The following is a 26,638-nucleotide window of genomic DNA, read 5'->3' on the forward strand; positions in this document are numbered from 1 at the left end:
CAGACAGGACCACAGACAGGACTACAGACAGGACTACAGCCATGACTACAGCCAGTAATACAGACAGGACTACAGACAGGACTACAGACAGGACCACAGACATGACTACAGCCACGACTACAGCCACGACAACAGACATGACTACAGACTACTACAGACAGGACTACAGACTACAACAGATAGCACCAGACCTCAACCGCCGGAGACAGGTTGAGTCTAACATTTACATTTAAGTCATTTAGCAGACGCTCTTATCCAGATCGACTTACAAATTGGACAACAGACAGAACTACAGACAGGACTACAGACAGGACTACAGGTAGGACTACAGACAGGACTACAGACTACTACAGACAGGAATACAGACAGTACTACATACATGACTACAGACAGTACTACAGACAATACCACACACATGACTATAGACCATACTACAGACATGACTACAGACAGTAATACAGACAGGACTACAGACAGGACCACAGACAGTACTACAGACAAGACTACAGCCACGACTACAGACATGACTACAGACTACTACAGACAGGACTACAGACTACAACAGATAGCACCAGACCTCAACCACTGGAGACAGGTTGAGTCTAACAACAGACAGAACTACAGACAGGACTACAGACATGACTACAGGTAGGACTACAGACAGGACTACAGACTACTACAGACAGGAATACAGACAGTACTACATACATGACTACAGACAGTACTACAGACAATACCACACACATGACTATAGACATTACTACAGACATGACTACAGACATGACTACAGACATAACTACAGACAGTACACCAGACAGGACCACATGCAGGACTATAGACAGTTCTACAGACATGACTATAGACAGGACTACAGACGAGGCTAGAGACTACAGAAAGTACTACAGACAGGACTACAGACAGTGCAACATACATGATTACAGACAGGACCACAGATGTGACTACAGACAGCACTACAGACAGCACTACAGACATGACTACAGATAGGACTACTGCATTAAAAAATAACACTCTACAGAATTATCCAGACAATATGTGAGGCGAGGAATCCCTGCCTAAAAAAGGCTAGACTGGAGTGCGGTGGTTTCCAGTGTTTCTCATCAATGTGAATAAAACAGAATGATTTATTTGTAGGTGATAATACATTGAATACATTGCATGCCATGTACACTGCATATGGACATTAACATGCACATAATGACAAGAGTGTATTTTTCAAATGACTGTAGGGAAGTTAATTTCCTTTCACAGTTCTGTGTTCAGTTGGCAGCCCCTCTAACATGGGGTGGCTCTCAACGTGCACAGCTGTTTCTACCCCGGCTATGATGGCTGATTGGAATGAACAGTAAAGAACTTTGCCGGAGGGTGAAACGACAATATCCCCCAAGGGACAGTCAGTGGTCTACTCTACATGTGTGTTGGTATGAGGCCTTTATAATGTAGTATATTACACAGCATGCAGTTCTTCTGTGAAGGTTCAAACAGGGATCAGTTAAAATGTCCCTATAAGGCTGTCTCTAGCAGCTTCCTGGTCTGCAGTGGTGTTTGTAATTGAGCTGGCAGCACCACTAACCATCTGGGCAACACACTCTTCAAACACACAGGGAGGGATGGAGAGGGGGAGGGTGGGAGAGAGAGAGAGACCCGCTCCTCACTCAGTATGTTTTGTTTGGACCTTGTGGCAGGATTTGCTATTCAGATAACTAGACTTCAGCTGCTGAGACCTGCCTGCCGAAGTCAAAGGGTTTCACAACCTATGTAATTACAACGTTTTGACATTGTTATTTTTGTCATTATTTTCGGCTTAATTTTGGCATATTTATGCTGCTTGGCATGTCAAAGCAATCACAAGATACTATATATTCTAGAAATAGCAAACTTATAGTAACATATCTGTGAGACTATATCCGGACCACATAGTAGACAAAGCCCTCAAAAAGCTATTTCTTTCAGAGAGTCCTTGCAGATTTAGATGTCTTGTTGTGTTTGGGCTGAAAGGAAGAGAGGAGAAAGAGAGGGGAAGTGGAGATGGCAGAGAAGAAAGTGGCCCCTGTCTGCTAAACGAGGGGGACTGTCAGGTCGAATCTGTCCACACACACACACACACACACACACACACACACACACACACACACACACACACACACACACACACACACACACACACACACACACACACACACACACACACACACACAGGCCTACAGGTTAAGAGATGGTTCCCCCTCTGGAATGACTTTCAATAGGGCAGGCTCCAGGTGTGATGTAGAGGAGAGTGTATCGCTTCTCTCTCAGAGGATTAGGCCCTCTGCTCGCCAAACTGAGTGAGAGAGAGGGGGAGAGAGAGAGAGGGGGAGAGAGATAGAGAGATAATAAAGCCCCTTGAATGTAATTTAATTTAATTGAAAGAGAGAGCGAGAGAGAGAGAAAGAGAGCGACCAGGGGCAAGGCCTTCGCCAGGGTTGCAATCTGAGCCCTGCAATCTTCAATATTTACATCAACGAATTGGTCACCATGCTAGAAAAATCAGAGCCTGGTGTTAGTCTCCACAATTCAGAGGTTAAATGCTTGCTCTTCGCCCACAGCACAAGGCCAACAGCAGAGCCTGGACCTGCTAGATCAGTACAGCCAGACCTGGGCTCTGGCAGTAAAATACAAAAATAATGATTTTTCCAAAGAAGATCAAGATCTCAGGGAATTAGACCAAAGTTCTCAATTGGTACAAAATATATAGAGTACTGCACACACTACAATTACTTAGGTTTAAAAATAAGCTAAACTGGACACCTTAATTAATGAGACAGTGATTGAACTGCGAGTGAAAGCACGCAGGGCATTCTAAACCATTAAAAAACAAATTCAAATTCAAATATCTATAAAAATGTGGCTAAAACTCATTGAATGTGTCATTGAACCAATTACACTTTACGGCAGCGACGGGTGGGCCCCACTTGCAAAACAACATCTCACCCAATTGGATGAACACCTCATTGAAACCCTGCATGCAGAGTTCTGTAAGATTCTCCTCCATGTCCAGAGGAAAACTACAAACAATGCATACAGGGCAGAATTAGGCCAATATCCACTAATAATAAACACTAAAAAAGAGCAATTCAGTTTTGGAAACATCTCAAATACAGTGACACCCTCTCATATCATTACCAAGCCCAGCAATGCAAAGAGTCCCCTCATCCAGCTGTCCTGGGGCTTAGTTCACAAACCTGTTCTACTAACACACTGAAGCCTCAGGACCAGAACATCCAATCAATAACAATAAACCGAATTACAACACAGTCAAAACAAAACTACATTACTTACTGGGAAGCACAAAGCAAAATGCAGTGCTATCTGGCCCTAAATCGACAGTACACCGTGGCAAACTATTTGACCATGGTTACTGATCAAAACCTTAGAAAAACCTTGGCAAAGTACAGGCTCAGTGAGCACAGCCTTGCCATTGAGGTTAGACACAGGAAAACCTCTCCCTGTAGAGGAAAGGCTGTGCAGCCACTGCACCAGAGCAGAACCTGAGAGAGCTGCATTTCCTGACAAAATTGTAAAATATAAAACAATTAGAGAGTGTTATTTCCCCAAATTTGAAACCCTTATTCAAGGTTTCAAAGACCTCTCTGATGAGAGTAGGCTCCCCGTCCTGTTGGGGGAAGACGCAGAGAGCTGCGGGTTGGCAGCGCACTAAATTGTTGCCTGCCGTAAGATGAGGGACAGTGTCTGACAGACCAACCAACCTACACATATCCCATATGTGGGATATGCCATTGTTATTGTCCGTTGTATAGTTATTTTTACCCTTGATTATTGTTCTTACTTTTGTCCTATTGACAATATTGATTATTATTATTTTAATTATGCTAATATTGTAAATATCCAAAGTAAGCTTTGGCAATATGTATATTGTTACGTCATGACAATAAAACAAATTTAATTGAATTGAGAGAAAGAGAGAGAGGGAGAGAGAGAGAGAAAGGGAGAGAGAGAGTGAGAAAGAAAGATAGAGGAAAGGCATAGAGAGAGAGAGAGAGTAAGGGAGAGAGAGTGAGAGCGCCTGAGACAGAGAGTAAGAGAGAGAGAGAGTGAGAGAGTAAGGGAGAGAGAGAGTGAGAGAGTGAGAGAGTAAGAGAGAGAGAGTGAGAGCGCCTGAGAGAGAGAGTAAGGGAGAGAGAGAGTGAGAGAGTAAGGGAGAGAGAGAGTGAGAGAGTGAGAGAGTAAGAGAGAGAGAGTGAGAGCGCCTGAGAGAGAGAGTAAGGGAGAGAGAGAGTGAGAGAGTAAGGGAGAGAGAGAGTGAGAGAGAGAGAGAGAGAGAGAGAGAGAGAGAGAGAGAGAGAGAGAGAGAGAGAGCGAGAGAGAGTAAGGGAGCGAGATAGTGAGAGAGAGGAAAGGGATAGAGAGAGAGAGAGAGAGAGAGAGAGAGAGAGAGACGGTTAGGACGTGAGGCTTCACTTCTTCCCCTGTCTCTTTCCCATCCCTCTCCTAATCCTTCTTTCTTTTTTCAGTCCCTGCAATCTTTCTCTCTCTCACTCCCTCGTTGTATCTCTAGCTCTCTCTCTCTTCCTAGCTGATGCTGTCTCACTGGATTCTTCCATACTGTTATGTAGCTTTATCTGTTGTAGCTGTGTATGTACCAAGGTCACCCCAAGAGTGGATTCCCTCCCATCTGTCGGCCATGCTGAAAGTAAGGAGACATCCATGTGAGATTCCTTGTTTACTGCAGGAGCAAAAACATATATTTTTAGAGGCTTTTCACTGTGGTGAGAAATGTTGCCTGCAGAAGCAACAGACCACAGTTTTCAGCCTGTTTAAAAGTGTCTGTGTGGATACTAAATATACATGTACCATAGCTGTGTGTTGCTACTAAATATACCATAGCTGTGTGTTGCTACTAAATATACCATAGCTGTGGGTTGCTACTAATTATAGCATAGCTGTGTGTTGCTACTAAATATACCATAGCTGTGGGTTGCTACTAATTATAGCATAGCTGTGTGTTGCTACTAATTATAGCATAGCTGTGTGTTGCTACTAATTATACCATAGTTGTGTGTTGCTACTAAATATACCATAGCTGTGTGTTGCTACTAAATATACCATAGCTGTGTGTTGCTACTAATTATACCATAGCTGTGTGAAGCTACTAAACACACCATAGCTGTGTGTTTCTACAAATTATACCTTAGCTGTGTGCTTCTACTAAATATACCATAGCTGTGTGTTGCTACTAAATATACCATAGCTGTGTGCAGCTACTAAATATACCATAGCTGTGTGTTGCTACTAAATATACTATAGCTGTGTGTAGCTACTAAATATACCACAGCTGTGTGTAGCTACTAATTATACAATAGCTGTGTGTTGCTACTAAATATACCATAGCTGTGTGTAGCTACTAAATATACCACAGCTGTGTGTAGCTACTAATTATACAATAGCTGTGTGTAGCTACTAATTATACCATAGCTGTGTGTAGCTACTAATTATACCATAGCTGTGTGTTGCTACTAAATATACCATAGCTGTGGGTTGCTACTAAATATACCATAGCTGTGGGTTGCTACTAAATATACCATAGCTGTGTGTTGCTACTAAATATACCATAGCTGTGTGTTGCTACTAAATATACCATAGCTGTGTGTTGCTACTAAATACACCATAGCTGTGTGTTGCTACTAAATATACCATAGCTGTGTGTTGCTACTAAATATACCATAGCTGTGTGTTGCTACTAAATATACCATAGCTGTGTGTAGCTACTAAATACACCATAGCTGTGTGTTGCTACTAAATATACCATAGCTTTGTGTAGCTACTATATATACCATAGCTGTGTGTTGCTACTATATATACCATAGCTGTGTGTTGCTACTAAATATACCATAGCTGTGTGCTTCTACTAAATATACCATAGCTGTGTGTTGCTACTAAATATACCATAGCTGTGTGCAGCTACTAAATATACCATAGCTGTGTGTTGCTACTAAATATACCATAGCTGTGTGTAGCTACTAAATATACCATAGCTGTGTGTTGCTACTAAATATACCATAGCTGTGTGGTGCTACTACTTAAACCATAGCTGTATGTTGCTACTAATTATAGCATAGCTGTGTGTAGCTACTAAATACACCATAGCTGTGTGTTGTTACTAAATATACCATAGCTGTGTGTAGCTACTAAATATACCATAGCTGTGTGTTTCTACTAATTATACCATAGCTGTGTGTAGCTACTAAATATCCCATAGCTGTGTGTTTCTACAAATTATACCATAGCTGTTTGTTGCTACTAAATATACCGTAGCTGTGTGTAGCTACTAAATATACCATAGCTGTGTGTAGCTACTAAATATACCATAGCTGTGTGTTGCTATTAAATATACCATAGCTGTGTGTTGCTACTAAATATACCATAGCTGTGGGTTGCTACTAAATATACCATAGCTGTGTGTAGCTACTAAATATACCATAGCTGTGTGTAGCTACTAAATATACCATAGCTGTGTGTTTCTACTAATTATACCATAGCTGTGTGTAGCTACTAAATATACCATAGCTGTGTGTTTCTACAAATTATACCATAGCTGTTTGTTGCTACTAAATATACCATAGCTGTGTGTAGCTACTAAATATACCATAGCTGTGTGTTGCTATTAAATATACCATAGCTGTGTGTTGCTACTAAATATACCATAGCTGTGTGTTGCTACTAAATATACCATAGCTGTGTGTTGCTACTAAATACACCATAGCTTTGTGTTGCTACTAAATATACCATAGTTGTGTGTTGCTACTAAATACACCATAGCTGTGTGTTGCTACTAATTATACCATAGCTGTGTGTTGCTACTAAATATATAATCAAGCTGTGTGTTGCTACTAAATACACCATAGTTGTGTGTTGCTACTAAATACACCATAGCTGTGTGTTGCTACTAAATACACCATAGCTGTGTGTTGCTACTAAATATATAATCAAGCTGTGTGTTGCTACTAAATACACCATAGCTGTTTGTTGGTACTAAATACACCATAGCTGTGTGTAGCTACTAAATACACCATAGTTGTGTGTTGCTACTAAATAGACCATAGCTGTGTGTACCTACTAAATATATAATCGAGCTGTGTGTTGCTACTAAATACACCATAGCTGTGTGTTGCTACTAATTACACCATAGCTGTTTGTTGCTACTAAATAAACCATAGCTCTGTGTTGCTACTAAATACACCATAGCTGTGTGTTGCTACTAAATACAGCATAGCTGTTTGTTGCTACTAAATAAACCATAGCTGTGTGTTGCTACTAAATACACCATAGCTGTGTGTTGCTACTAAATACACCATAGCTGTGTGTAGCTACTAAATATACCATAGTTGTGTGTTGCTACTAAATAAACCATAGCTGTGTGTTGCTACTAATTTTACCATAGCTGTGTGTAGCTACTAAATTTACCATACTTTAGCTGTGTGATTGTTACATTACATTACATTACATTTAAGTCATTTAGCAGACGCTCTTATCCAGAGCGACTTACAAATTGGTGCATTCACCTAATGACATCCAGTGGAACAGCCACTTTACAATAGTGCATCTAGATCTTTTAAGGGGGGGGGGGGGGGGCAGAAGGATTGCTTTTTCCTATCCTAGGTATTCCTTGAAGAGGTGGGGTTTCAGGTGTCTCCGGAAGGTGGTGATTGACTCCGCTGTCCTGGCGTCGTGAGGGAGTTTGTTCCACCATTGGGGTGCCAGAGCAGCAAACAGTTTTGACTGGGCTGAGCGGGAACTGTACTTCCTCAGTGGTAGGGAGGCGAGCAGGCCAGAGGTGGATGAACGCAGTGCCCTTGTTTGGGTGTAGGGCCTGATCAGAGCCTGAAGGTACTGAGGTGCCGTTCCCCTCACAGCTCCGTAGGCAAGCACCATGGTCTTGTAGCGGATGCGAGCTTCAACTGGAAGCCAGTGGAGAGAGCGGAGGAGCGGGGTGACGTGAGAGAACTTGGGAAGGTTGAACACCAGACGGGCTGCGGCGTTCTGGATGAGTTGTAGGGGTTTAATGGCACAGGCAGGGAGCCCAGCCAACAGCGAGTTGCAGTAATCCAGACGGGAGATGACAAGTGCCTGGATTAGGACCTGCGCCGCTTCCTGTGTGAGGCAGGGTCGTACTCTGCGGATGTTGTAGAGCATGAACCTACAGGAACGGGCCACCGCCTTGATGTTGGTGGAGAACGACAGGGTGTTGTCCAGGATCACGCCAAGGTTCTTAGCGCTCTGGGAGGAGGACACAATGGAGTTGTCAACCGTGATGGCGAGATCATGGAACGGACAGTCCTTCCCCGGGAGGAAGAGCAGCTCCGTCTTGCCGAGGTTCAGCTTGAGGTGGTGATCCGTCATCCACACTGATATGTCTGCCAGACATGCAGAGATGCGAATCGCCACCTGGTCATCAGAAGGGGGAAAGGAGAAGATTAATTGTGTGTCGTCTGCATAGCAATGATAGGAGAGACCATGTGAGGTTATGACAGAGCCAAGTGACTTGGTGTATAGCGAGAATAGGAGAGGGCCTAGAACAGAGCCCTGGGGGACACCAGTGGTGAGAGCGCGTGGTGAGGAGACAGATTCTCGCCACGCCACCTGGTAGGAGCGACCTGTCAGGTAGGACGCAATCCAGGCGTGGGCCGCGCCGGAGATGCCCAACTCGGAGAGGGTGGAGAGGAGGATCTGATGGTTCACAGTATCGAAGGCAGCCGATAGGTCTAGAAGGATGAGAGCAGAGGAGAGAGAGTTAGCTTTAGCAGTGCGGAGCGCCTCCGTGATACAGAGAAGAGCAGTCTCAGTTGAGTGACTAGTCTTGAAACCTGACTGATTTGGATCAAGAAGGTCATTCTGAGAGAGATAGCAGGAGAGCTGGCCAAGGACGGCACGTTCAAGAGTTTTGGAGAGAAAAGAAAGAAGGGATACTGGTCTGTAGTTGTTGACATCGGAGGGATCGAGTGTAGGTTTTTTCAGAAGGGGTGCAACTCTCGCTCTCTTGAAGACGGAAGGGACGTAGCCAGCGGTCAAGGATGAGTTGATGAGCGAGGTGAGGTAAGGTAGAAGGTCTCCGGAAATGGTCTGGAGAAGAGAGGAGGGGATAGGGTCAAGCGGGCAGGTTGTTGGGCGGCCGGCCGTCACAAGACGCGAGATTTCATCTGGAGAGAGAGGGGAGAAAGAGGTCAAAGCACAGGGTTGGGCAGTGTGAGCAGAACCAGCGGTGTCGTTTGACTTAGCAAACGAGGATCGGATGTCGTCGACCTTCTTTTCAAAATGGTTGACGAAGTCGTCTGCAGAGAGGGAGGAGGGGGGGGGGAGGGGGAGGAGGATTCAGGAGGGAGGAGAAGGTGGCAAAGAGCTTCCTAGGGTTAGAGGCAGATGCTTGGAATTTAGAGTGGTAGAAAGTGGCTTTAGCAGCAGAGACAGAAGAGGAAAATGTAGAGAGGAGGGAGTGAAAGGATGCCAGGTCCGCAGGGAGGCGAGTTTTCCTCCATTTCCGCTCGGCTGCCCGGAGCCCTGTTCTGTGAGCTCGCAATGAGTCGTCGAGCCACGGAGCGGGAGGGGAGGACCGAGCCGGCCTGGAGGATAGGGGACATAGAGAGTCAAAGGATGCAGAAAGGGAGGAGAGGAGGGTTGAGGAGGCAGAATCAGGAGATAGGTTGGAGAAGGTTTGGGCAGAGGGAAGAGATGATAGGATGGAAGAGGAGAGAGTAGCGGGGGAGAGAGAGCGGAGGTTGGGACGGCGCGATACCATCCGAGTAGGGGCAGTGTGGGAAGTGTTGGATGAGAGCGAGAGGGAAAAGGATACAAGGTAGTGGTCGGAGACTTGGAGGGGAGTTGCAATGAGGTTAGTGGAAGAACAGCATCTAGTAAAGATGAGGTCAAGCGTATTGCCTGCCTTGTGAGTAGGGGGGGAAGGTGAGAGGGTGAGGTCAAAAGAGGAGAGGAGTGGAAAGAAGGAGGCAGAGAGGAATGAGTCAAAGGTAGACATGGGGAGGTTAAAGTCACCCAGAACTGTGAGAGGTGAGCCGTCCTCAGGAAAGGAGCTTATCAAGGCATCAAGCTCATTGATGAACTCTCCAAGGGAACCTGGAGGGCGATAAATGATAAGGATGTTAAGCTTGAAAGGGCTGGTAACTGTGACAGCATGGAATTCAAAGGAGGCGATAGACAGATGGGTAAGGGGAGAAAGAGAGAATGACCACTTGGGAGAGATGAGGATCCCGGTGCCACCACCCCGCTGACCAGAAGGTCTCGGGGTGTGCGAGAACACGTGGGCAGACGAAGAGAGAGCAGTAGGAGTAGCAGTGTTATCTGTGGTGAGCCATGTTTCCGTCAGTGCCAAGAAGTCGAGGGACTGGAGGGACGCATAGGCTGAGATGAGCTCTGCCTTGTTGGCCGCAGATCGGCAGTTCCAGAGGCTACCGGAGACCTGGAACTCCACGTGGGTCGTGCGGGCTGGGACCACCAGGTTAGGGTGGGCGCGGCCACGCGGTGTGAAGCGTTTGTATGGTCTGTGCAGAGAGGAGAGAACAGGGATAGACAGACACATAGTTGACAGGCTACAGAAGAGGCTACGCTAATGCAAAGGAGATTAGAATGACAAGTGGGCTACACGTCTCGAATGTTCAGAAAGTTAAGCTTACGTTGCAAAAAAATAAAAATAAAATACAAGATCTTATTGACTAAAATGATATAGTACTGCTGGCTGGTGAAGTAGCCTGGCTAGCAGTGGCTACGTTGTTGAAAGTGAAGCTGGCTAGGTAACCTCGACAATTTCACTAAATTTCTCTAAACTACACAATTTCCATGGATACAAGGACAGCAAAGACAACTAGCTAACACTACGCTAATCAAGTCGTTCCGTTGTAATGTAAGTTTCTACAGTGCTGCTATTCGGTAGAAGTTGGCTAGCTAGCAGTGTTGGCTAGGTAGGAGGACGGCAGCGCGGCAGGCGAAAAATAGCTGGCTAGCTAACCGATAATTACTCAAAGCTACACAATTATCTTAGATACAAAGATAGCAAAGAAAACTATGTAGCTAGCTAACACTACACAAGTCAAGTCGTTCCGTTGTAATGTAATCGTTTCTACAGTGCTGCTAATCGGTGGCTAGCTGGCTAGCTAGCAGGGTTGACTACGTTACGTTACGTTAGGGCGAGAATACCTGGCTAGCGAACCTCAGCGAACCTTGATAACTACACAATTATCACCGATACAAAGACGGCTATGTAGCCAGCTAAGTAGCTAGCTAAGATCGAACAAATACAAATCAAAGATAGCAAAGACAACTGTGTAGTCAGCCAACACTACACTGATGAAGTCGTTCCGTTGTAATGCACTCGTTTCTACAATGCTGCTATTCGGTGGCAAGCTGGCTAGCTAGCAGTGTTGGCTACGTTGCGTTACGTTAGGGCGAAAATAGCTGGCTGGCGAACCTCAATAACTACACAATTATGTTTGATGCAAAGACGGCTATGTAGCTAGCTAAGATCAAACAAATCAAACCGTTGTACTGTAATGAAAATGAAAATCAGACCGTTGTACTATAATGAAATGTAATGAAAAGTTATACTACTATTCGGTAGACGGTGGACGTTTGCTAGCTGCTGGGCAGATAGCAGTGTGGACTACGATAGGCGACGAAATACGATAATTACGCAATTATCTTTTATACACAGACGGCTAAGTAGCTAGCTAAGAAGAAATTGCTAAGGTTAGACAAATTAAACCGTTGTACTATAATGAAATGTAATGAAATAGTTATACTACCTGCAGAGCGAATGCAAATGCGACCGCTCGCTCCAAACCGGATGTCTAGACGCCGATTGTAACGGCTTTCTTCCTGGGGTGAAAGAGAGGACCAAAATGCAGCGTAGCCAGTGCTCAACATGTTTAATATAATTACAAGTGAACACTACAAACAACAAACAAAATAACAAACAGTGAAAACCGAGACAGTCCTATCGGGTGCAGAACAAACACAGAGACAGGAAACAAACACCCACAAAATCCCAACACAAAACAAGCCTCCTATATATGAGTCTCAATCAGAGACAACGACTACCATCTGCCTCTGATTGAGAACCCACACTAGGCTGACATAGAAACAAACAAACTAGACACACAACATAGAATTCCCACCCAGCTCACGTCCTGACCAACTAAACACATACAAAACAACAGAAAACAGGTCAAGAACGTGACAGACCCCCCCCCCTCAAGGTGCGAACTCCGGGCGCACTCCTAAAACTCAAGGGGAGGGTCTGGGTGGGCATCTGTCTGCGGTGGCGGCTCAGGCGGTGGACGAGGGCACCACTCCACCATTGTCTTTGTCCACCTCCTTAGCGTCCCTTGAGTGGCGACCCTCGCCCCCGACCATGGTCCAGGAACCTTCACCAACTCCCCTCTACAATAGAGGAGACAACTCAGGACAGAGAGGTAGTTCAGGACAAAGAGGTAGCTCAGGACAAAGAGGTAGCCCAGGACAGAGAGGTAGCTCAGGACAGAGAGGTAGCTCAGGACAGAGAGGTAGCTCAGGACAGAGGGGCAACTCCGGACTAGTGGCAGCTCCGGACTGAGTGGCAGCTCCGGACTGAGTGGCAGCTCCGGACTGAGTGGCAGCTCCGGACTGAGTGGCAGCTCCGGACTGAGTGGCAGCTCCGGACTGAGTGGCAGCTCCGGACTGAGTGGCAGCTCCGGACTGAGTGGCAGCTCCGGACTGGAGGGCAGCTCATGACTGGAGGGCAGCTCATGACTGGAGGGCAGCTCATGACTGGAGGGCAGCTCATGACTGGAGGGCAGCTCATGACTGGAGGGCAGCTCATGACTGGAGGGCAGCTCATGACTGGAGGGCAGCTCATGACTGGAGGGCAGCTCATGAATGTAGGGCGTCTCTGGCAGCTCCTGACTGGCTGGCGTCTCTGGCAGCTCCTGACTGGCTGGCGTCTCTGGCAGCTCCTGACTGGCTGGCGTCTCTGGCAGCTCCTGACTGGCTGGCGTCTCTGGCAGCTCCTGACTGGCTGGCGTCTCTGGCAGCTCCTGACTGGCTGGCGTCTCTGGCAGCTCCTGACTGGCTGGCGTCTCTGGCAGCTCCTGACTGGCTGGCGTCTCTGGCAGCTCCTGACTGGCTGGCGTCTCTGGCAGCTCCTGACTGGCTGGCGTCTCTGGCAGCTCCTGACTGGCTGGCGTCTCTGGCAGCTCCTGACTGGCTGGCGTCTCTGGCAGCTCCTGACTGGCTGGCGTCTCTGGCAGCTCCTGACTGGCTGGCGTCTCTGGCAGCTCCTGACTGGCTGGCGTCTCTGGCAGCTCCTGGCTGGCTGGCGTCTCTGGCAGCTCCTGGCTGGCTGGCGTCTCTGGCAGCTCCTGACTGGCTGGCGGCTCTGGCAGCTCCTGACTGGCTGGCGGCTCTGGCAGCTCCTGACTGGCTGGCGGCTCTGGCAGCTCCTGACTGGCTGGCGGCTCTGGCAGCTCCTGACTGGCTGGCGGCTCTGGCAGCTCCTGACTGGCTGGCGGCTCTGGCAGGTCCTGACTGACGGACGGCTCTGGCAGCTCCTGACTGACGGACGGCTCTAATGGCTCGGGACAGACGGGCGGCTCTAATGGCTCGTGGCAGACGGATGACTCAGATGGCGCTGGGCAGACAGATGGCTCAGATGGCGCTGGGCAGACAGATGGCTCAGATGGCGCTGGGCAGACAGATGGCTCAGACGGCACTGGGCAGACGGATGGCTCAGACGGCGCTGGGCAGACGGATGGCTCAGACGGCACTGGGCAGACGGATGGCTCAGACGGCGCTGGGCAGACGGATGGCTCAGACGGCGCTGGGCAGACGGACGACTCAGACGGCGCTGGGCAGACGGACGGCTCAGATGGCGCTGGGCAGACGGATGGCTCAGACGGCGCTGGGCAGACGGACAGTTCAGACGGCGTTGGGCAGACGGGCAGTTCAGGCGCCGCTGGGCAGACGGGCAGTTCAGGCACCGCTGGGCAGACGGCAGACTCTGGCCGGCTGAGACGCACTATAGGCCTGATGCGTGGTGCCGGAACTGGAGGTACCGGGCTGAGGGCACGCACCTCAGGGCGAGTGCGGGGAGGAGGAACAGGGCTCTGGCGATGCACTGGAAGGCTGGTGCGTGGTGTAGGCACTAGTGGTACTGGGCTGGGGCGGGAAAGTGGCGCCGGATATACCGGACCGTGAAGGAGGACACGCGCTCTTGAGCACCGAGCCTCTCCAACCTTACCAGGTTGAATGGTCCCCGTAGCCCTGCCAGTGCGGCGAGGTGGAACAACCCGCACTGGGCTATGCAGGCGAACCGGGGACACCACCTGTAAGGCTGGTGCCATGTACGCCGGCCCGAGGAGACGTACTGGAGGCCAGATACGTTGGGCCGGCTTCATGACATCCAGCTCGATGCCCAATCTAGCCCTCCCAGTGCGGCAAGGTGGAATAGCCCGCACTGGGCTTTACCGCATAACACGGTGTCTGACCAGTACGACGCCCTCTCACTCCACGGTAAGCCCGGGGAGTTGGCTCAGGTATCCAACCCGGCTTCGCCACACAATTTTTTGGGTGAGCCTCTCGGGTTTCCAGCCACTCTGCCTTGCAAGCGCCTCATAATGCCGCCTCTCCGCTTTTGATGCCTCCAGCTCCGCTTTGGGACGGCGACACTCCTCTTTCTCTGCCCAGGGTCCCTCTCCGTCCAGAATCTCCTCCCATGTCCATTCCTCCTTGTACTGCTGCTGCTGTTGCTGCTGCCCGTTGCCACGCTGCTTGGTCCGGGTTTGGTGGGTGTTTCTGTAACGGCTTTGTTCCTGGGGTGAAAGAGAGGACCAAAATGCAGCGTAGCCAGTGCTCAACATGTTTCATATAATTACAAGTGAACACTACAAACAACAAACAAAATAACAAACAGTGAAAACCGAGACAGTCCTATCTGGTGCAGAACAAACACAGAGACAGGAAACAAACACCCACAAAATCCCAACACAAAACAAGCCTCCTATATATGAGTCTCAATCAGAGACAACGACTACCATCTGCCTCTGATTGAGAACCCACACTAGGCTGACATAGAAACAGACAAACTAGACACACAACATAGAATTCCCACCCAGCTCACGTCCTGACCAACTAAACACATACAAAACAACAGAAAACAGGTCAGGAACGTGACAGTGATGCTACTAAAGATACCATAGCTGTGTGTAGCTTCTAAATTATCCTGTTCACAGAAGCAAAAACTTTTGATGTGAATGCTGTATATAACTATTAGTTTAGATCTCAGTCTCTACTATAAAATTTGCTTGTACAAAGATTTCTGATTGAGAAGGCCTTTTTTTATCCTTGGGCCGCTTGTAAACTACACCTTTTTGGAGTCAAAGCGCTGAGTCAGGAGCATCAGTCTGCACACAAGGCCTGCATGAGCGCAGGTGCGCACTGAAGGCTAGGAGCGGAGAAGCGGTTGCCAGACTGGAAAACCTGATGCACTGTGTGCCATGGGAAAATCTAAATTGTTCTACACAACGTCTACTAGTCATTGCACACCTGTGCTGAAAGACCTCTTAAAACCGCCATTATGTATCTGTTATTGTGCCTGCTCTTTACTCAATGCTATCCTGGATTAAATAGACTGAATGATCAATAGGTGAGTGAATTATCTTTGCCTTATACCCTACAATCTCCAGACACTCTGACGAGACCATCATGTCAATACCACCAGGAACTTGGTCTCTCTCTGCACCTACATTTGTTCCACTCTCAAACGCAAGTGGGCCTACATTTGATGGCATACTTCCAAAATCTCAAACTCTTGAATTACTTTTTTTCTGTGTCGAAAGACAGCTTGTTTTATTGATAATGGTGCTGGCTCTGCCAAGTTCTCAGGCATTGTGCAACTGAGATTGTTATTGTTATGCTTGTTATGCTTTTATTGTTGATCTCTGGTAATGTGCGACCAAACCCTGGGCCGGTAGATACCATGTAATCTCTACCTACTCCCTATGATTTTAAAAACAGAGCAAGTTTTGGCCTCTTGCATGGTAATGTCAGAATTCTATTTCCAAAGATAGACATTATTAGAATATGGGCCAATACGACAAATGCTGACATAATGGTTTTATTAGAAAGTTGGCTAAAGAAATCTGTGTCAAATAACTCAATTTCTATTTACGGGTACCCAGTTTTTAGAATGGATCAAATGAGTAAAGGAGGAGGGATTGCTATTTATGTGAAATTCGAGTTTAACACCTCTGAAATTCTCTCCATTACCAAAGCCAAAAACATTTTGAACCGTTGTGGTAAAGTGAACGTATATAAGGACTCCCACATCACTGTAGTCAGCTGCTACAGACCGCCCTCGGCTTCGGGAGACGCACTTAACTCTCTTTCTGATGGTCTGCACAAGCTAAATGACTCTGAATTCATTATTTTGGTAGATAAGAACTGTGTAACTCTGAATCTCATGCAACTAATTAGGAGGACAGAGGGCGCTGTTTTCACTTTGGGGGAAAATCGTTCCCAATTTAAACGGCCTCGTACTCAATTCTTGCTCGTACAATATGCATATTATTATTATTATTATTATTATTATTATTATTATTATATTATTATTACTATTGGATAGAAAACACTCTCTAGTTTCTAAAACCGTTTGAATTATATCTGTGAGTAAAACAGAACTCCTTTTGCAGCAAACTTCCTGACAGGAAGTGGAAAATCTGAAATCGATGCTCTGTTCTAGGGCCTGCCTATAAATGGGCTTCATATATATCAGTATACATGCACTTCATACGTCTTCCACTAGATGTCGACAGGCAGTGAGAGAAGAAATGGAGTGTATAACTTGATCTGGGGTCAAATAAAAGCTCTCGGCATGACGTGTCACCAGTTTCCTGTTTTCTGGAGAGCGTGTGAAGGGACCTGGTTTTGCCTTCTGAAAAGCTGCCGTTATAGACTACTAATATCTCCGGCTTTGATTTTATTTGATACATGTGGCAATATCATCGTAAAGTATGTTTTTTCAATATAGTTTTATTCGATTATTGAAATTTCTTCGGGACGTTAGGCGTGTTGCGTTGTGTGCCTTTGTTCAGGAAGGAGAGCTTCGCGCTACTTTGCTAGCTTTCCGTGCTAATTGACTGGAGAAGAGGACATTCTAAAACCAAACAACGATTGGTCTGGACAAAGGACCCCTTGTACAACATTCTGATGAAAGATCATCAAAAGTAGGACCCATTTTATGATGCTATTTCATATATCTGTCGAACATGTGAACTAGTCGTTTGCGCCCAGATTTTGGGTACTCTCTCGCAATAACTAAGCTGGATGTCGTAATGAAGGTATTTTTAGAATTCTAACATGGCGATTGCATTAAGAACTAATGTATCTATCATTTCCTATACAACATGTATTTTCTAGTAACGTTTATGAATAGTTATTTGGTCAGAATAGTTGAGTGTCATAAAAATATCCGCGCATTCTGGGAAAAATATGCTACGTTAGCACAATGTATAACCACTGATTTCAGCTCTAAATATGCACACTTTCGAACAAAACATAAGTGTATGTATAACCTGATGTTATAGGACTGTCATCTGATGAAGGTTTATGAAGGTTAGTGAAAATTAGTATCTTTTGCTGGTTTATTCCCTATCGCTAACGTGCCTATTGCTATCGCTAACGTGCCTTGATGAATGAATGCGGTAGTGTGGTAGGCTATTGTAGTAAGCTAATATAATGCTATATTGTGTTTTCGCTGTAAAACACTTAAAAAATCGGAAATATTGGCTGGATTCACAAGATGTTTGTCTTTAACTTGCTGTACACCATCGATTTTTCAGAAATGTTTTATGATGAGTATTTAGGTATTTGACGTTGGTGTCTGTAATTACTCTGGCTGCTTCGTTTCTATTTCTGACGGTAGCTGTGATGGTAGCTGCAATGTAAAACTGATTTATACCTCAAATATGCACATTTTTCGAACAAAATCAGATTTATTGTATAACATGTTATAAGACTGTCATCTGATGAAGTTGTTTCTTGGTTAGTTTGGTTGGTTCTTGGTTAGTTAGGTTGGCTTTGTGCATGCTACCTGTGCTGTGAAAAATGTCTGTCCTTTTTTGTATTTGGTGGTGAGCTAACATAAATATATGTGGTGTTTTCGCTGTAAAACATTTTAAAAATCGGACATGTTGACTGGATTCACAAGATGTGTATCTTTCATTTGCTGTATTGGACTTGTTAATGTGTGAAAGTTAAATATTTCTAAAAAATATCTTTTGAATTTCGCACTCTGCCTTTTCAGTGGAATGTGGGAGGAGTTCCGCTAGCGGAACCCGGTGCCAGACAGGTTAATGCGCCTACAAGACCGAAATCCCAGAGCACCTAACAAATCAAAGCTATTGGACATTATTCGAACGAATACCCCTCACAAATACACATGGACTGGGATATTCTGTAATGATGTCAGTGATCACTGTGCAATTGCTTGTGTTAGAAATACAAAAATGACAAAATCCAAATCCCGTTATATTTTTAAAACAGTTTGATGAGCAAGCTTTCTTACATGATCTGTACCATAATATTGACAGAGTAAGTCTGATTCCCGATGTTGACACTGCTTGGGACAATTTTTATATGAAATTTGTGTCCATTTGTGATAAGCATGCCCCTGTGAAAATATGTAGAATCAGTGGGAGGAGAAATGTCTCTTGGGCTCAAGCTAGACATACAAATTCTCCTGTTGACCTGGCCTCCTTCAGGGCGCTAAGAAACAAACGCACAGGATTGATCAGGAAGTCCAAATCAGATGTCTATCTAAATGCAGTTACAGAGAACCTAAACAGACCTACCAAGTTCTAGAAGATAATCAAATCAGTGTCAGGTTCTGATGTATCCTCTCCTGACCATGTAATTATAGAGTTAAATGAAGTGAATGAGAAAGCCGTTCAGTTTTTGGGCCCAGGCCTCTAATGTCAGCTCTGTTGCAGTAAACTATGATATAGGCCCTCATGTGAACCATTTGATCTTTGAGCCTGTTTCTTATGCTGAGGTCTATAAAGCACTAAAGGCAATAGACACTAAAAAGTCTGCAGGTCCAGACAACCTGGACTCCTACCTCTTAAAGATAGCAGCAGGTATTATTACTGAACCTGTTGCTCACATTTTCAACTTGAGTCTCTTGACCAATTCCATACCCAGCATCAGCTTATGTCTTCCCTCTACTAAAGGGTGAGATCCCTCAGATCTCCTATCTCCCTATCCTGGCCAAAGTTTATGAATCACTAGTGAACTCACAGTTAAAAAAAAAAAAAGAACATACTAAGCAGGGTTCAGTCTGGCTTTAGATCGGGGCACAGCACCACACCTGCAGCCATGGCAGTGGCAAACAACATCATTAAGGACTTGAGAAAAAATTAACATTGTGCTGCTCTGTTTGTTGATTTATCAAAGGCATTTGATTCAGTTGACCATGAATTGTTGCTAGCTAGACTCAGAAATATTGGTCTCAGTGAAGGGGCAGTAAATTGGTTCAGGAACTCTTTCTGACAGAACACAATGTGTATATACTGACAATCACAAGTCTAGCTTTCTTGAGATTAATAGAGGTGTGCCCCAGGGTTCCGTTTTAGCTCCTGTGTTGTTCTCAATTTTTATTAATGATTTTGGAAATGGGATGCAACCAGCAAAGTTGTATCTATATGCAGATGACACAGTCATATATTTGTGTGCTCCTTCTCTGGTTCAGGCTGTTGAAGAGCTCCAGACTGCTTTCATCACTGCAGGCCTCCCTTTATGGTCTCAAACTGGTCTTGAATGTACAAAAAACTAAATTTGTGACCTTTACCAGAGCTCGCACTCAGCCAGAGAAGGTTAGCATTGTCACATCTGGTGGCTTATCCATTGTAAAAGTGTCATCCTACAAATACCTAGGTATATGGTTGGGTGACAAGTTGTCCTTCATGGATAAGCTTGTGAGGAAGCTTAAATTGAAATTGGGTTTTTCATTTTGTAAATAGGCTTGCTTCCCGCTTATGGCTAAAAATAAGTTTGTTCAGGCCACTTTTCTCTCTGTAATTAATTATGGTGACTTGTTATATATGCATGCAGCCTCCTCCGTCTTACAGAGACTGGACTCTGTTTGTCAAGCATCCTTGCGCTTTATTACAAACGCCAAATCACTTGGTAACCACCATTGCACCTTGTAACAATTGGTAGGTTGGACCACACTTTATATGTACAGAAAGCTACCTTTGTATGTGTTCATCTACAAAGCCCTTTTGGGTAAACTCCCTCTTTACCTCTGTAGCCTGGTCTCCTTCACCACCAGCAGTTACCATACCGGGTCTGCTAGCTGGTTGCACTTAAAGTCCCCAGTATTAGGCCACTGCCTTCTCGTCTTACAATCCATGCTTCATCTAGATATGTTAGTGCCACTGAATTAATTTAACATTTTGATGGGAAACACTGTTAAGGAGTGTAAATGCTTTTTTTAGGCAGGATCATGTTGTGGTATTGTATTGGTGTATGTTTTAATTCTGTAATGTATTGATTGTTGCTGCCTTCTTGGCCAGGTCTCCCTTGTAAAAGAGACTCTGGGTCTCAATGGGCTTTTCCTGGTTAAATAAAGGTCAAATAAAAATAAATATACCATAGCTGTGTGTTGCTACTATATGTGTTGCTGTTTGTAGCTGTGTGTAGTTAAGCCTCATATCTCCAGAGACTCTGAGAAGCCCAGGGGCAGCAGTCAGGGAAGTCAGATTACCGTATTTAAAGGATAAACGTCATTCCCATTTCTGCCACTGTTGTGCACTCCCCGTTCCTAAACAAACTACGGCCATGTATAGAGTCATGATCTGACAGATAGCACCAGCACCACCATATGGCCCACACGCACCATGAAACGTATCCGACCTAGGCTGCATGTGGATGGGGAGGAGGGCTGTGTTAGACCCTGCCTGAAGAAATGAGTGATCAGCCTGCCCACCTCTGGTTCTACCTGATTTAATTCATCAAGACCATGATTGGGCAAATTGCGAGTCCCTCTGGTAACAAGGGGGCTGATTGTTAAGCTGAGCTAGAAAACATGTGCATTTTGGGCTCTGAAAGGATACAGTTGGATGCTACTGAATGGCAGTGGACATGTAACTGTATCACAACTGTTTTTTGTTTGTTTTCTTTTATGTGACCAAACCACACGCATATCTATGATACCTATAAACCATAGGTATATCTATGATACCTATAAACCATAGATATATCTATGATGCCTATAAACCATAGGTATATCTATAATACCTATAAACCATACCTCCACCTATGATACCTATAAACAATACGTATACCTATGATAACTAGAAACCATACCTTTACTTATGACACCTCAATTACCTCGACTAACCGGTGCCCCCACACATTGACTCTGTACCGGTACCCTCAGTATATAGCCTCACTATTGTTATTTTACTACTGCTCTTTAATTATTTGTTACTTTTTTTTTTATATATATTTTTTAGGTATTTAAAAAAAAATGCATTGTTGGTTAAGGGCTTGTAAGTAAGCATTTCACTGTAAGGTCTACCTACACCTGTTGTATTCGACACGTGACAAATACAATTTGATTTGATACATATAAACCATACCTTTAACTATGATACTTATAAGCTATACATTTACCTATGATACTTATAAACAATACGAATGCATATGATACTTATTAACCATACGAATGCATATGATACCTTTAAACCATACGAATGCATGTGATACTTATAAACCATACGAATGCATATGATACTTATAAACCATACGAATGCATATGATACCTTTAAACCATACGAATGCATATGATACTTATAAACCATACGAATGCATATGATACTTATAAACCATACGAATGCATATGATACCTTTAAACCATACATATGCATATGATACCTATAAACCATGTGTATACTGTAGTTATGATACCTACAAACCATATGTATATCTATGATACCTACAAACCATATGTATATCTATGATACCTATAAACCATATGTATATCTATGATACCTATAAACCATATGTATATCTATGATACCTATAAACCATAGGTATATCTATGATACCTATAAACCATATGTATATCTATGATACCTATAAACCATATGTATATCTATGATACCTATAAACCATATGTATATCTATGATACCTACAAACCATATGTATATCTATGATACCTATAAACCATACGTATATCTATGATACCTACAAACCATATGAATATCTATGATACCTATAAACCATACGTATAGTTCTGATACATATAAACCATACCTATACTGTACCTATGATACCTATACACCATATGTATAGTTATGATACGTATAAACCATACCTATACTGTACCTATGATACCTATACACCATATGTATAGTATTGATACGTATAAACCATATGTATAGTTATGATACATATAAACCATACCTATACTGTACCTATGATACCTATAAACCATTCTTCCACTGCAAATCTACCATTCCAGTGTTTTACTTGCTATATTGTATTTACTCCGCAACCATGGCCTTTTTTTTGCCTTTACCTCCCTTATCTCACCTCATTTGCTCACATTGTATGTAGACTTATTTTTCTACTGTATTATTGACTGTATGTTTGTTTTACTCCATGTGTAACTCTGTGTTGTTGTATGTGTCGAACTGCTTTGCTTTATCTTGGCCAAGTCGCAATTGTAAACGAGAACTTGTTCTCAACTTGCCTACCTGGTTAAATAAAGGTGAAATAAAAATAAAAATAAAATAAACCATACGTATAGTTATGATACATATAAACCATACCTATACTGTCCCTATGATACCTATAAACCATACGTATAGTTATGATACGTATAAACCATACCTATACTGTCCCTATGATACCTATAAACCATACGTATAGTTATGATACATATAAACCATACCTATACTGTCCCTATGATACCTATAAACCATACGTATAGTTATGATACATATAAACCATACCTATACTGTCCCTATGATACCTATAAACCATACGTATAGTTATGATACATATAAACCATACCTATACTGTCCCTATGATACCTATAAACCATACCTATACTGTACCTATGATACCTATACACCATACGTATAGTTATGATACGTATAAACCATACCTATACTGTCCCTATGATACCTATAAACCATACGTATAGTTCTGATACATATAAACCATACCTATACTGTCCCTATGATACCTATACACCATACGTATAGTTATGATACGTATAAACCATACCTATACTGTACCTATGATACCTATAAACCATACGTATAGTTATGATACGTATAAACCATACCTATACTGTACCTATGATACCTATAAACCATACGTATAGTTCTGATACATATAAACCATACCTATACTGTCCCACCTCAGCCACGCTCAAGGTCATAAACGATATCTTAACCGCCATCGATAGGAAACAATACTGTGCAGCCGTATTCATTGACCTGGCCAAGGCTTTTGACTCTGTCAATCACCACATCCTCATCGGCAGACTCGACAGCCTTGGTTTCTCTAATGATTGCCTCGCCTGGTTCACCAACTACTTCTCTGATCGAGTTCAGTGTGTCAAATCCGAGGGTCTGTTGTCCGGGCCTCTGGCAGTCTCTATGGGGGTGCCACAGGGTTCAATTCTTGGACCGACTCTCTTCTCTGTATACATCAATGATGTCGCTCTTGCTGCTGGTGAGTCTCTGATCCACCTCTACGCAGACGACACTATTCTGTATACTTCTGGCCCTTCTTTTGACACTGTGTTAACAACCCTCCAGGCGAGCTTCAATGCCATACAACTCTCCTTCCGTGGCCTCCATTTGCTCTTAAATACAAGTAAAACTAAATGCATGCTCTTCAACCGATCGCTGCCTGCACCTGCCCGCCTGTCCAACATCACTACTCTGGACGGCTCTGACTTAGAATATGTGGACAACTACAAATACCTAGGTGTCTGGTTAGACTGTAAACTCTCCTTCCAGACTCACATCAAACATCTCCAATCCAAAGTTAAATCTAGAATTGGCTTCCTATTCCGCAACAAAGCATCCTTCACTCATGCTGCCAAACATACCCTTGTAAAACTGACCATCCTACCAATCCTCGACTTCGGTGATGTCATTTACAAAATAGCCTCCAAAACCCTACTCAATAAATTGGATGCAGTCTATCACAGTGCCATCCGTTTTGTCACCAAAGCCCCATATACTACCCACCACTGCGACCTGTACACTCTCGTTGGCTGGCCCTCGCTTCATACTCGTCGCCAAACCCACTGGCTGCAGGTCATCTACAAGACCCTGCTAGGTAAAGTCCCCCCTTATCTCAGCTCGCTGGTCACCATAGCAGCACCTACCTGTAGCACGTGCTCCAGCAGATATATCTCTCTGGTCACCCCCAAAACCAATTCTTCCTTTGGCCGCCTCTCCTTCCAGTTCTCTGCTGCCAATGACTGGAACGAACTACAAAAATCTCTGAAACTGGAAACACTTATCTCCCTCACTAGCTTTAAGCACCAGCTGTCAGAGCAGCTCATAGATTACTGCACCTGTACATAGCCCATCTATAATTTAGCCCAAACAACTACCTCTTTACCTACTGTATTTATTTATTTATTTATTTTGCTCCTTTGCACCCCATTATTTCTATCTCTACTTTTTCTATCTCTACTATCTCTACTTTTTTTTATTTTATTTTTTATTTTTTACTTGCTATATTGTATTTACTTCGCCACCATGGCCTTTTTATATTTTTATTTATTTATATATATATTTTGTTTGCCTTCACCTCCATTATCTCACCTCACTTGCTCATATTGTATATAGACTTATTTTTCACTGTATTATTGACTGTATGTTTGTTTTACTCCATGTGTAACTATGTGTTGTTGTATGTGTCGAACTGCTTTGCTTTATCTTGGCCAGGTCGCAATTGTAAATGAGAACGTGTTCTCAATTTGCCTACCTGGTTAAATAAAGGTGAAATAAAAAATAAATAAATAAAAATGATACCTATACACCATACGTATAGTTATGATACGTATAAACCATACCTATACTGTACCTATGATACCTATAAAACATACGTATAGTTATGATACGTATAAACCATACCTATACTGTCCCTATGATACCTATACACCATACGTATAGTTATGATACATATAAACCATACCTATACTGTACCTATGATACCTATACACCATACATATAGTTATGATACATATTTATTTATTTTATTTAACAAGGAAGGGCTCATTGAGATGTAAAATCTATTTTTCAAGAGCGTCCTGGCCAAGATAGGCAGCACCAAGTCATTACAAAAATTACAGACAAACAACATGAAAAACTACAAGTAATCTAATAAAAACCATAGAATTCACAAGAGTATAACAAAATCAAAATCCGCAAATTTTTCACGTTCGTTTGTAGAGAAGGACGAAGGCGCAGCGGATGTTGAGTTCCACATAATTTATAAAACGTGAAACTTTAAACAAAACAAGAAACGAACAACGAACCGTGACTAGTTAGCAGGATAAAGTCCAGCGATCGAAGAGAGTACCCACCACATTTCTGAACAATAAAAATGCCCAAATAAAAAGGTAGTAAATCCAAAATGGCTTTGTAAATAAAAGTACACCAGTGACTGAGCCTACGAGTGACTAGAGAAGGCCAGCCAACCCTGGTATACAAAGTGCAGTGGTGCGTAAGGGTTTTGCAGTTTAAAATAAATCTCAAAGTGCCATGGTAAAGGGTGTCAATTGATCTCAAACACTGAGCGGAATCATTCATATATAAAATATCCCCATAGTCTAGTAAACGCATAAATGTAGTCTCCTTCTGGCTTCAAAAGAAAAACAGGGCTTATTCTTAAAATAAAATCCCAATTTCAGCTTCAATTTTTTGTAAGTTGTTGAATATGCAATTTAAAAGAGAGGCCGTCATCAATTAAAATTCCAAGATATTTGTAACGATCGTCGTAATCCTCCTCGTCTGAGGAGGAGCAAGGATCAGACCAATATGCAGCGTGGTATGTATCTTATTTATTTGAATACTTTTCTAGACGAACATAACAATAAACAAAACCGAAACCAACGACGCTACAGTCCTGAACAAATGAACAATGAAAAACAATGAACGCACGAACAGGAACAATCACCCACAAACAAACAGTGAGAACAGCATTCCTAAATATGGTTCCCAATCAGAGACAACGTAAAACACCTGCCTCTGATTGAGAACCATATCAGGCAAATCAGACAACCCTAAACCAAACATAGAAACACATAACATAGAATGCCCACCCAGCTCACGTCCTGACCAACTAAACAAAGACTGAATAAAGGAAATAAGATCTGGCAGCTCCTGGCTGGCGGGCGCCTCTGGCAGCTCCTGGCTGGCGGGCGGCTCTGGCAGCTCCTGTCTGGCGGGCGGCTCTGGCAGCTCCTGACAGACGGGTAGCTCAGTCGGCGCTGGGCAGACGGATAGCGCAGACGGCGTTGGGCAGACGGCAGACTCTGGCCGGCTG

The sequence above is a fragment of the Salvelinus fontinalis genome, chromosome 32 (genome assembly GCF_029448725.1).
Source record: "Salvelinus fontinalis isolate EN_2023a chromosome 32, ASM2944872v1, whole genome shotgun sequence".
In the NCBI taxonomy this organism is placed as follows: domain Eukaryota; kingdom Metazoa; phylum Chordata; class Actinopteri; order Salmoniformes; family Salmonidae; genus Salvelinus; species Salvelinus fontinalis.